The sequence below is a fragment of the Asparagus officinalis genome, chromosome 7 (assembly GCF_001876935.1).
Source record: "Asparagus officinalis chromosome 7, Aspof.V1, whole genome shotgun sequence".
Classification (NCBI taxonomy): Eukaryota; Viridiplantae; Streptophyta; class Magnoliopsida; order Asparagales; family Asparagaceae; genus Asparagus; species Asparagus officinalis.
In genome coordinates, this window is record NC_033800.1 from 37,081,216 (window position 1) to 37,088,685 (window position 7,470).

Consider the following 7,470-nt stretch of genomic DNA (forward strand, 5'->3'; position numbering starts at 1 on the left):
CATGTACCCCTACAAAAGACTGATAAATATTATCAAAAACCCCTTTAACTTTAGATGATTTTCAGATAATCCCCAATAACTTTTAGAATATCAGAAAATCCCTCTTAAGTTATTGGTTTTTAGAAAACCCCAATTTAACTTAAAGATCTTATTAGAAGACCGCCAATAGATTATTTCACGGCAAATTCATTGGAAAAACTACCCCCTACGTAATTTTACCCACCAACGCAGAAAATTGCGATTAAGGCTAGTATGGGGTTTTCCGATGAAACCTTAAAGTTAAAGGGTGTTTTATGATAAGCCCTCACTTAAGCTGTTTTCTGATATTTTAAAAGTAATGGTGGGTTATCTGATAATCGTCCAAAGACAAGGAGGATTTTCTAATAGGAAAAAAATGCTTCCAGCCCCCAAAACCCAAAAAAACATGGTTCTCCCCTCCCTCAGACTTTGTCAATGGGTGTTTTTCCCCCAAAAAATAAAGATTTTATTCTCTGAGCTCTCAACACATAAAACCCAAGAGATTAAAATATGTAAAGACCATAATACCCTTCTCTCTCTCTCTTTTTATCATGATGTACTAAGATGATAGTTGAAATGATTGATGGGGATTATTTTATTATTTTTATTTTTATTATTTTCATTGTTGATGAGGGGAACTAACTATTTGTATTGGAAGATTGTTAAAGTTACGGGTTAATTGTTAAGGTTATGAGTTAATTGTTAAGGTTACGGGTCAATTGTTAAGGTTATGGATCCCTTCTCTCTCTCTCTCTCTCTCTCTCTGATGTTGAAATTATTGAAGGGGATTGTCTCTCTCTCTCTCTCTCTCTCTCTCTCTCTTTATCATGATGTTACTGTGATGATGTTGAAATGATTAAAGAAGATTGTTATTTTATTATTTTTGTTTTTTACTATTTTTATTGTTGATGAGGAAACTAATTGTTTTTTTTTTGTATTGGGAGATTGTTAAGGTTACAGGTTTAATTGTTAACGTTACGGGATTAATTGTTAAGGTTACAGGTTTAATTGTTAAGGTTACGGGTTTAATTATTAAGGTTACGGGTTTAATTGTTAAGGTTATGGATTTGTTGTTAAGATTATGGGTCGGTTATTAAGGTTACAGGTCGGTTGTTAAGGTTACGGGTCGGTTGTTAAGATTACGGGTCGGTTGTTAAGGTTGCGGGTCGGTTGTGAAGGTTACGGGTTCGTTGTGAAAGTTACGGGTTTAATTATTAAGGTTACGAGTTTAATTTTTAAGGTTACGTGTTGGTTGTTAAGGTTACAAGTCGGTTGTTAAGGTTACGGGTCGGTTATTAAGGTTACGGGTTGGTTGTGAATGTTACACGTTAGGATATATATGTATATATATTTTGAGTGGAATAAATACTTTGGGTCACTTGGCCTTGTGGTAAAGTTTAGTAGTTTGGACAAGAGGTTAGGTGTTCAAACCCCTACAGCCACAATATTTTTAGAATATTCGTTGTTAACCCCTACAGCCACAATATTTTTAGAATATTCGTTGTTAAGGATAATGGTTGATTGTGAAAGTTACGGGTTGGTTGTTAAGGATACAGGTTTGTTATTAAGGTTACGGGTTTGTTGTTAAGAATATGCGTTGATTGTGAATGTTACGCTTTGGTTGTGAAGTTAACCTACACAACAAACCCGTAACCTTAACAACCAACCCGTAACCTTCACAACCAACCCGCTACGGGTTTTCAGAATATTCGTTGTTAAGGATACGGGTTGGTTGTTAAGGTTACGAGTTTGTTGTTAATGTTACGGGTTTGTTGTTAATATTACGGGTTTGTTGTGTAGGTTAACTTCACAACCAAAGCGTAACATTCACAACCAACGCATATCCTTAACAACGAATATTCTAAAAAACCCGTAACGGGTTGGTTGTGAAGGTTACGGATTGGTTGTTAAGGTTACGGGTTGGTTGTGTAGGTTAACTTCACAACGAAAGCGTAACATTCACAACCAACGCATATTCTTAACAACAAACCTATAACCTTAACAACAAACACATAACCTTAACAACCAACCCGTAACCTTCATAATCAACCATTATCCTTAACAACGAATATTCTAAAAATATTATGGTTGTAGGGGTTTGAACCCCTAACCTCTTGTCCAAACTCCCAAACTTTACCACTAGACCAAGTGACCCAAAGTATTCATTCCACTCAAAATATATATACATATATATCCCAACGTGTAACCTTCACAACCAACCGTAACCTTAACAATTAAACCCGTAACCTTAACAACAAACCCGTAACAACTAAACACGTAACATTAACCTTAACAACAAACCCGTAACCTTAAGAATTAAACACGTAACCTTAACAAGTAATCAACCGACCCGTAACCTTAACAACAAACCCGTAACCTTAATAATTAAATACGTAACCTTAACAATTAAACCCGTAACATTCACAACCAACCCGTAACCTTAACAACCGACCCGTAACCTTAACAACAAATCCGTAACCTTAACAATTAAACTCGTAACCTTAATAATTAAACATGTAACATTTACAACCAACCCGTAACCTTAACATTAAACCCGTAACCTTAACAATCTCCCAATACAAACAAAAACAATTAGTTTCCTCATCAACAACAAAAATAATAAAAAAACAAAATAATAAAATAACAATCCTTTTCGATCATTTCAACATCATCACGGTAACATCATGATAAAGAGAGAGAGAGGGAGAGAGAGAGAGAGAAGTGATGCATAACCTTAACAATTGACCCGTAATTTTTACAATTAACTCGTAATCTTAACAATTAACCCGTAACTTTAACAATCTCCCAATACAAACAGTTAGTTCCCCTCATCAACAACGAAACTTAACAATTAACCCGTAACTTTAACAATCTCCCAATACAAACAGTTAGTTCCCCTCATCAACAACGAAAATAATAAAAAACAAAAATAATAAAATCCAATACAAACAGTTAGTTCCCCTCATCAACAACGAAAATAATAAAAAACAAAAATAATAAAATAATCTTCATCAATCATTTTAACTATCATCTCAGTACATCATAATAAAGAGAGAGAGAGAGAGAGAGAGAGAGAGAGAGAGAGAGAGAGAGAATAGTATTATGGTCTTCACATATTTTAATCTCTTGGGTTTTGTGTTTTGGGGGCTCGGAGAATAAAATCTTTATTTTTTAGGGCAAACACCTGTTGACAAAGTCTTGGGGAGGGGGAGCACGTTTTCTTAGGTTTTAGGGACTGGAAGCATTTTCCCCTAAATATTTAGCCATATTAAAATATTAAAAAGTAGCAAACCTTATGTGAATAAAATATGAAAACACAAATTGTTAAAGAGTCTAGATGAAAACAACATCATATAAGTGGAAGTCCTCGTTGGCCGAAGTGGATATACACAGAAATCAAAAGAAGGCAGGCAGAGAAATGCGGAGTGGAGGGGGAAGCCTAGAAGCTTATAGGTATGTGGCTCTAGATAACGTTGAAAGAGGATGTTCCAAAAGTGGAACTCCGATAGAAGCTCAAATTGTTTGCCATCCTCCAATCATTCCAGGAATGAAATCCTTCCATTGGTATTAATAACTTATGATGGATTATTTTATATATATTCCCGATGTAATACGTAATGAATTAAGGGTTTAATTGTGTATTTGAAGCAACATTTGATAGCACGGACGATATATCAAGCTACTATGATAACCCCGGTCACCTTGCATTTGCTAACCAATTCTCATCCATTGTCGTTAACTATAAGCGTATATCTATCACAAATCAGGAATAAGGTGATAAGATGTTTTGACTAGGGCTTGAATATGGCCTGCAGTAAATCTTGTGTTCAAGATGCATGATGAGGTGTTTTCCTAAATTTACCATCAAAAAATTAAACCAGTATTCGTGTATGAGAGAAGTGGGATCGAGTTGAGGAACTACACTCTGCTCTTCTTTATTCATATTCTTGTTTTCGATGAGAGTCTAATAAGAGGGGATTGCGAAGCAGAGTGCTTTTATCCTTACATTTGAGAGATAAACTGGTATTACTTAACCAGTTGGATGTTGTAAGTTTGAAGTTTATTTGAATAGTATTTGGAGCTTGTGTAAAACAAACTCTTGTTATTAGGGGGGAGGACAGATTCACACGCAACAACTAATCAGTTGTAGCTGCACGCTAGCAGATGAAACTGGATCAGAAGCGAGGGGGTACGATTCTACTGTATTAATCTTATGTGGTGTACAACCTAATTGAGGAGGCAAACATAGTCTTGATGTGGAATTGTGACGCCCATGTTTTCACACATGACTGCAGTCCAAGATAAACCCAGAGATATCAAATTTTTCATGCACTCACACTATGCAACAACACGTTTCACCATCACAGTAATATCTCTCTAGTGGAATCAAATACAAGTACATGTACAAAACATGCAAAATAAGAGAAATAAATACAATAGACATGATGGAAAAAGAGATATCTAATATATATAATCACGTATAACCTGAATAAACTAAATACAACTGAATACAACTGAATTTGAAATAAATGTGATGTATCTCAATATGAGTGAACTGAAAATAAACTAAGGCACACAACATTTACAAGTTGAAATACAAAACTCTAAATGTCTAGAGATAAATATCAACTACGGTGGAGTCTCATCTACTAAAAATAAATAACGACGACTATACTGAAAGTCCGTCATCCTACAGCTCTGTGGAACTCTGAGCTACTGCATGAAAGGAATTAGAAAATAAAAAGAGAAAGAACAAGAGCGTCAGAGCGCTACAACAAGATCATTTCCATCCGCTCTCAGGGGAAGGGCTACTAGATGTGATAGAGGCTCTATCTATTAAGCATAGTCTACCTAGATCATTTAACATGTATCTAAATAGAATTAATATTTAGAAACCTACAACACGAGACGTAGTACGTCGAGCAAAATAATCCAAACAAGAAAACCCTCATGTATATAACATATGTCTTAAAACGTAGATAACTAAATATCAATATCGGACTAAGAATAAACAATTTAAATAAAATCAATAATTAAAAACTCACAACACGAGACTGGTACGACGAGCGAAATAATCTAAACAAGGAAACCCTCATGCATATACCATATGTCTCAAATTGTGATTCGCTAATCATCAATCCCAACTAAGAATAAAGGATAGCAATACAAGAAAGTAAAATCATCACAATATCAGACCAAAAATATCTTCCACTATCCTTTGGAAGATAATGTAAACAACTACATATAATCCCGCGTACTTACAAGAGTAAAGTACATCGGTCATATATAACTCAGCGATGAGTCATGTTCATAAATGGCGTCCACCAAGACTCAGGCTATCAGATAATTATCACAATGCAAATCTTTATAATGTTTATAACTCATCGCATTATCATGCGGGACAGACTACCAAATCGGCATCCTAAAAGTGTACACGGCTCATTAGTCTCATCGCATCAACGAGCGGGAAGGACTACCAAATCAGACATCCTAAGTATACAGCTCACAAGCCTCATCGCATCTACATGCGGGACAGACTACAAGATCAAGCATCCTAAAATCCAACTCAATGGCTTGTACTAATGGTATATCAACGCACTACCCTAAATAGTACTGAGCGGTGCTCATCAACGATATTTCATACAAGTATATAATGTTTAAATAACTCATATCTCCCTTGTAATTGAAACAATAACTGTGTTAATCCTCTTCGGGATACACATGTGTGTGCTATGACATTATACGTGTATACTCATGTTGTACGTGTATCATCGTGCATCTCGAACCCCGTGTTCGAAAACAAATGGGTGTAAAAAAATAACACTTCAAACAAAAGAGAACACAGGTCGGTCGACCTCCCCTAGGGTGTCGGTCGACCGAATGCAAACATGCACAAAGTGCACTCACAAGATCTCACCAGTCGACCGACTAGCCTTGGTCGGTCGACTGGCCAGAGAAGATTTTCACAGATCAGGTTTTGGCGTTTGTATTTTTGTAATTTTATTAAAAAACTTAATTTTATTAACATTAGGCATATAACAGGATTTAAACTTTCATTACTTAACAGTGATTAACTCAACATGATTTAAACTCTTGAATTAATCTAGTTAGTGTTTAGCATCTCAATTAACCAAAATTTCTCAAATAAAACATAAATTATCAACATGATTAACTAAGCATGATTGGAACTAATCATTGAACATATATAAAATAATTTAAACACGTTTACGTCACTTAGGTATCACAAACCTAGGGTTTATACATCTTAAATTAACAAGAAAACTCAATTAATTGTTAAACTAGGGTTTAAACATGATTTAAGCATGATTAATAAATTAAAATGAAAATAAAAGCAACCCTAATGATCATGATCATCAACTAATATAAACAACAACTAAATCTACAGATTTTCACATTGGTTTAAAGATTAACATCATAAACTAAGATTTTAAAACATCGGGTTAAGCTTTAACATGAGATTCATCAATTAAACATCTTAAATCATGAATTAACTATAGGAACGGTTTTAGAGAAAGATGATCTTGCCTCAAAAGTCCTGTTGAACTTCTGAACACGTGCGTGCAAGATCCCTCTTCACCAAAGTCGCAAAATCCCGCCTTCCTCTCAACAAACGCCTCAAGAACTCTCCCAAATCTCACAAATTATGGTTAGGGTTTGAGAGAGAGGCAGAAGGGCTGCTAGGGTTTGAAATCCTGATGAAAAGATATGTTTTTCTTGTGTAAACATGTATATATATAACTACAAATCCGAATCAAAACAGCCTAAACCCGAAACAGGAAAGCTAGTCAGACTGGGAAAATAGTCTTTGATATTTTGGCTATAACTTCCACGTATGACCTCGGAATGAGGTGATTTAAGATGCGTTGGAAAGTTATTGAAGACAGCTACAACTTTTATCTTTTTAGTTTTTCCAGATTGGAACTGTATCATTATGTAATGTAGATATACGCTTAACTTATTATTTTTCTAGATTTCTTTTTTGTGCATGTTTAACCTTTGTATACTCTCATATATACTCTTAATTGATCTCAAATCAATTGTTAGTATAATAATTCATCCATAAATGATATCCATCATACGAGGTTTTACATTCTCCCCCCCCCCCTAAAAGAATTTCGTCCTCGAAATTCCACAATCTTATCTTAGAGAATAATAATATGAGAAAAGAACGATGATGGGGTAATCCAGACAAGAAAATCCTCACGTACACATCTCATACCAACATAAGCGATATTTACAGTTAACAATCTAGAATGCAAATACTCTCACTTAACACCTAACTAAACGGAACTAGTACGTCGAACGAAAAATCCAAACAAGGAACACCTATATATATACCATGTATTCCGAATGATTAGCAGCTAAGTGTTAACACCCCCATTCTAGCATTAAATATAAATATGACTATGGAAAAAAAATTATAAACACAAG